The sequence below is a fragment of the Phocoena sinus genome, chromosome 7, assembly GCF_008692025.1.
Source record: "Phocoena sinus isolate mPhoSin1 chromosome 7, mPhoSin1.pri, whole genome shotgun sequence".
NCBI lineage: Eukaryota > Metazoa > Chordata > Mammalia > Artiodactyla > Phocoenidae > Phocoena > Phocoena sinus.
Genome location: NC_045769.1, coordinates 21,125,386 through 21,131,805, shown reverse-complemented (window position 1 = coordinate 21,131,805; position 6,420 = coordinate 21,125,386). Strand labels below are relative to the sequence as shown.

The 6,420-nt window shown below is 46.3% G+C and overlaps 1 non-coding gene across 1 annotated transcript; it reads left to right on the top strand.

Moving 5' to 3' along the window:
- Positions 1–658: 658 nt before the first annotated feature.
- Positions 659–731, top strand: TRNAE-CUC. The gene has a single exon. It is a non-coding gene; the product is annotated as a tRNA-Glu (tRNA).
- Positions 732–6,420: the final 5,689 nt, after the last annotated feature.

Below are 6,420 nucleotides of genomic sequence, written 5' to 3'. Positions count from 1 at the left end.
GGCTTCCTCCAAGATGTTCAAAGCACAGCACACATGATCTTCTTAAACCTGCAAGAGAAGGGCAGTGGTGGAAATGGGTCTTGGTTTCAAAATTGAAGACCCAGGGCAGTTGTTACCATATGGCAGTGTCACAGAGTCTTAGTGGGTCCCAGATGGACAGGATCTTAGAGATGACCCCACAGATACAGCACAGAAGTCAGGAGAATAGGCCCTGGTGCCAGATCATTTCATTCCGTCACTAATTCTTAGTATCTTTATTTCCTTGGGCAAGTTTCCTAACCTCTCCAGGCCTCTGTTCCCTTGTCTGTATAATGATAATGATAATAATAATGCCTACCTCATTGGGTTGTTGTAAGGATAAAATGAGATACTTTTTCTAAAGTACTCAGCCTGGGACTTCTCTGGCTGTCCAGTGGTTAAGACTCCACGCTTCCATGGCAGGGGGCGCGGGTTCAATCCCTGGTCAGGGAACTAAGATCCGGCATGCTGCACAGCCAAAAAAATAAATTAATTAAAAATAAAGTACTCAGCCTGACACATGATAAGCATTTAATTAACATTTGATATTATCATTATGTTACTATTCTTTCCCTTACTTTACAGACATGGAAACTGAGACCCACAGAGGTATATATTAAGAAATATATTTTATGGGAATTCCCTGGCAGTCCAGTGGTTAGGACTTGGCACTCTCACTGCCGGGGGCCCAGGTTCGATCCCTGGTTGGGGAACTAAGATCCCACATGCCACGCAGCATGGCCAAAAAAAAAAAGAAATATGTTTCTTAAAATTACAAAACGAGCTAGTTGTGTGTGAACATTTTCATTGATTAAAAAAAGGGGACGTGTGGGTATCTGGACACGAGCCAAGAAACGCCAGGTTATGTGGCAGTAACAAATCCTAAATGCCAGGGCTTATAGCAAAAAAATGTTCATTTCTTGCCCACACTCTATGTCCATTGTGGGTCAGTTGGGGCTCTGCTCCTATCATTATCTTTGTCCTGGGACCTGGGCATCTAAAGCCTAAAATTACTCTTACAGCCTCATCTGGAGGTGCTTCTGTTCACTTCTGCCCACAATACTTGGCCAAAGTAAGTCACATGGCCATATGGAGTTCAACAATGTGGGTAAGCATGATCCCCTTACAGGAGGTAACCACATGGGTGAAAAGTAATACAATTTATGACAATTTGCTACATAAACAAATATAACCTTAGTGTGAGTGATCCTCTGATAGGAGCTAATTGAAACAGCTGCTTCAAGATGTCAAAATTAGTGTGAAAAACTGACACACTTCCACAGCATTAAAAGGAGCATCTCTTGATGTCTACTCCTTGAAATAATTTCTCAAAACCCCCAAACCACAGACAAGATAAAAAATCTCCAGTCCTTGAAAACAACGACACAGAGTCATATGGCTCATTCTAGGAGGAGAGGGTCCTTGTACTAGAACATCACAGAGGGTTCTCATCCCTCTTCCATCCCAAAGTGTTTATCACCTGTCCCGTCCCATTCCATACCCTTTGTGGTTCATTTCATTAACGACTGCTGATTTAGTGCTGATCACCAGTCTAGATTGTGGAAACACAAAAGAGAAGGGGACACAGCACTTGTCCTCAGGGAAGGGGGCAAACTTTTTGCTAGTGGGGGGAAGATTAACAGTTAAGTTGACAACTAGAATATAAGGTAAGTGCTGGTCTGGTCTGGGAGCTGTGGAACCACAACGGAGGGCCACTTAATCCAGCCTGGGGGTGTCAGAAAAGTTCACTACAGGAAAACTGACGTGGCTGGAATTTCATTCTTAAGGAGGGGTGGGAATTATGCAACTGGTTGAAGTTGTGAAATGATACTGGGGACAAAGTGTTACGTCTTTTAAGAAGCAAGTGTTCAGACTTCCTGGTGTTTCTTGTTTATTAGCAAGCATCATTTCTGAGTGTTGGGCACTGACGATATTCTGGGTAGTTAAATGACACAGTCTGTGCCCTTTGGGACTTAACTAAACCGATGCAGAGGGTCTGAAAGAATGGGTCTGGGGTCACCCATTGTGAGGCTCACCCCAGAGTCTCTAGGTATGGAACCCAGAAGCTGGCATTTTAAATAAGTGACTGATATTTTTATCACACTCAGGTTACTATTTACAAGGCAGTCATAATATTGATAAATGTGGAGAGGACCCAGGGAAAGCGGGATGAGTGTATTGAACGAAGAAATACATTGGAGTAAAAAATATTTGTGTTACCTGTGAGTCAGGGGCCAATGCCCTTTGAGGTGTGGTGCAAAGGTTAGAGAACTCGGCATTTCCTCGTCAAGGCTGCTGCTGACTTCAGTCCAGGACTGTCTGCTCTCTTCTGCTAACCTTTTCTTCAGTTTGTGTTGCCTTTTTATCTCTTCCAATAAAACAATTTAATGGCAGATTATGGTACTCACTTTGTGTACAACAGCCAATTAGGGGTAAAGGTGATTAGTGAATGAGGAATAATGACATCTCTCTGTTGGCTTAGAGTCGACAAAGAACTTAGATTATCTCATTTGATCTTCACCCAATCCTAAGGAGGTAGGTCTCTTCTAGCCTCATTTTGCAGTTGAGGAAACTGAGTTTGGAGAGGATAGGCCATCTGTCCAAGATCACATAAGGCAACTGGTAAGTTAGCTGTGCTGAAAAATGATGAACTTCTTTGAGAATTTAGTCTTTGGGATTATTCCTTTGACTCTGAAGACCCTGGTGAATAGTTTGCCTCATTAACAACCAGACTGCCTCTGACTTTCCTTCAAGAAAGCCCCATGAACCCCACCCTGATCACCTGAACCCCCTCTTGAATCCTGGCACGCTTTAACACCACCAGATCAACAAGTATGAGTGTGAGGGAGAGAGAGCAGAAGAGAAGATCAAAGAGAAGACAGAGGCCTCCTTCTCCCAGTCCCTGAATCAGCAGTCTGTCTGCAGTGCGCTGGACCAACTTTGGCAAAACTCTAAAGGAGTTTTCTATGACTTATGGGCCCCACCCCCCTTCTGCTGTCTCCTTTACCCGTCACCTTGCCTCACTTTTAGCTCGGTGGGCTCCTTTCTGTCGCAAAGGGATTGTGAACTCTCTCAACATGAAAGAATTAGGAAGCTACTGTGTTACTCTCCCCTGGGGCACACTGGTGCTTTGAGCATAAGACCAGTTTGGGGAACTGCATAACCCGAAGGAACAGATAAGGGGAGAGTCTTAACTGGGAAGGAATCACCGTTGTCAGTCATCCTGGAGAATCCCAGAGAGCTATTTTCTGACCTCTGGTGAGAGGAGGACAAGCCATAGACCCAAGGACCCTAGAGAGTCTCCTTCCCTTCTTCATCATGACCTTGAGATGTAGTACCAGCAATGGGAGGTGGCTTTGGCTCTAGAAAACTGGGCTAGAATTCCAACTGTACCAAATGCTTGCAGTGACCTTTGACAAGTCTCTCCATCCCTGTTATGCCCAGTTCCCTGTGTTGTGTGGGGATAAAAGGCCTGCCCTGCCCACCTCATAGGGGGGCTGTGAGACTCAAAGGAGAGAGGGTATGCAAAGCCAAGCTAGTGCCGGCTGCATGGTAGGAAAGTGCCATGGGGGAGTGAGGTGGAGTTAGAGTGGAGACATGGAGCCCCTGAGAACAGGTGCTTCAGGAGTGACCACTCTGAGGCCAGTAGAGGTTTTCTTTAAACTTTTATTATTTATTTATGGCTGCGTTGGGTCTTCGTTGCTGTGCGCGGGTTCTCATTGCGGTGGCTTCTGTTGTTGCGGAGCACGGGCTCTAGGCGCATGGGCTTCAGTAGCTGTGGCTCGAAGGCTCTAGGGCACAGGCTCAGTAGTCGTGGCGCACGGGCTTAGTTGCTCCGTGGCATGTGGGATCTTCCCAGACCAGGGCTCGAACCCGTGTCTCCTGCATTGGCGGGCAGACTCTCAACCACTGCGCCACCAGGGAAGCCCCAGCAGAGGGTTTTTAATCTTAGCCTGTAGTGAGCATGAGCACAGGTCACCAGCAAACCTGAAATAACAGTCAGAAGTCAGTTAATGAGGCCGTGAAGGGGACTGATTCAGAGAGTGGCTTGAGCCAGACTACCTGGGTTTTTCTTACCCTAGCTAATTGGCTCTTGGAAGATATTTAATTTCTCCAAACCTCAGTTTTCCCACCTGTAAAATAGAGATAATGACGATCCCTATCTCAGTGTGGTACTCTGAGATTTAAATGAGATATGAATGGAGTGCTTAGCAAAATTCCATTCTTGTGGAATGGCACAAGAAAAAAGCCCATGAGTTTTAGCTGTTAATGTTATTATATTTGCATGGACTAAGCTAAGACCAGTGCTTTCTGGGACCTCACGGGGCCTGTGTTGGAGGGACGCAGGCTAAGCACTGAGCAAGTACAGGATTTAGTTAAGTGGATAAAAGATGCGGGTGATGAATAATGCATTGACACTTGTACATACCAAGGACAATAAATGCATATCTAATTCGGTGCCTCTGTCTCCTGTGTGCTTTTTGAGGTGTAGGAGTAGGGGCAGTTACATAGCAGTCCCTGGGCTGCCACATCCTGTTAAAACAGACAGATTCAGAGCTTGCCTGGTGGCACAGTGGTTGAGAGTCCGCCTGCCGATGCAGGGGATATGGGTTCGTGCCCCGGTCTGGGAGGATCCCGCATGCCGCAGAGCGGCTGGGCCCGGGAGCCATGGCCGCTGAACCTGCACATCCGGAGCCTGTGCTCCGCAACCGGAGAGGCCACAACAGTGGGAGGACCGTACCGCAAAAACAGAAACAAACAAACAAAAAAAACAGACACATTCAGACTCTTTGTGTTGCCCTGCAGTCATCTCTTGGGTCCCTAAAGAGAATAGAAGTTGTGACTCTGTGCCCGGGGAGCTTTTCATCCTGGTCATCTGGATGCTTCCAGCCTTGACTCATCTTCATTTGTATGTATATTGTCAGCACCAAACCCCACTCCAAAGGTCTCCCCCTTCTCCACACCCCCCCCCACCCAACTTCAAATGGAAATGAAAAAGAGGCAGCCTGAGAACTCTGTTATTGAAAACAAAACCTGGTAGGCATCAGCTTGCAGTCCCCAGCTTACATTCTTGGTTTCTTTCTCCTCATGCCTGGGTCAACCTCTAAGAAGCACCACCCTTCCCTTTTTTTTTTTTTTTTTTTTTTACTTAATAGTGATTCTTTCTGGGAAATCTTGTAAGAGAATTTTGTGCAGAGCCTTGATGATTTATGGAGTTGCCGGAAGGGCTGATGGGAGGGAGGTGCTGAAAGAGGGAGGGACAGCCCCTTCCACAGCAGGTTATTTCAGGAGTGGGGGCGGGGGGGATAGACCCCCTGGGCTCCCATCACCTCCACTGTTAGCAGCATCCGTGTAGGTGGGAGTGGGTAGGAGACGGACTCTGTTTGTCAGTGCCAGTGATGGGAGTTCTCCCTTTGAAAGACTGGTGTTCTCAGAGGGTACAGTGGTTTGGGAGGTAGTGGGAGTGGGTTCCTACCTCTGCTGCCACCGGCTCACAATGCCTGTTACTTAGGACCTTTGCAGGCATTAGGAAACTTTTAAGTCATGAACAAAGATGATACCAAAGGAAATTGCAAGATCAAAGTTAATATACGTTTAATTAAAACTTCTCCTTATGTCACCTTCATTAACTATGAAATTTAGATTTAGAATGTTCCTAGGAAAACAACTTTTATTGAGGTTTTCGTTTTTTGCTGGAATCCCAGGGAACACAGTTATTCAAATACTCAGGAATCATAAGCAACCATAAATTTTACATTACTAAGAGTCAAACCATGGCTTCCCTGGTGGCACAGTGGTTAAGAATCCGCCTGCCAATGCGGGGGACACAGCTTCGAGCCCTGGTCCTGGAAGATCCCACATGCCGCGGAGCAATGAAGCCCACGAGCCACAGCTACTGAGCCCACGTGCCACAACTACTGAAGCCCGTGCGCCTAGAGCCCGTGATCTGCAACAAGAGAAGCCACCGCAATGAGAAGCCCACGCACCGCAACGAAGAGTAGCCCCCGCTTGCTGCAACTAGAGAAAGCCCGCGCGCAGCAACGAAGACCCAACGCAGCCAAAAATAAATAATAAAAATGTAAAAAAAGAATAAAAAAAAATAAAAGAGTCAAACCACTTCAAAAGCAAAATTAGAATTATGCTTTAGAGATTATACGAACAACATTTATTCAATGCAGGTGCATTTAGACATGCTTGCTGGGAGATAGAGCCTCCAAAAGAACAAGGGCCCAGGGCTTAGGGACGTCTTAGTCCTGCCAACGAGTCTTGACAAGCCTTGAGCCTTCCATCCCCAACAATTTTTGTTTGGTGAGGGCGCTGAGTTAGAAGCTGTCTCAGCTTCTTCTCCATCTAAAAATCTGTGAATTGTCTTGCTGGTTTTTTTTCTTCTCTTACCACTTT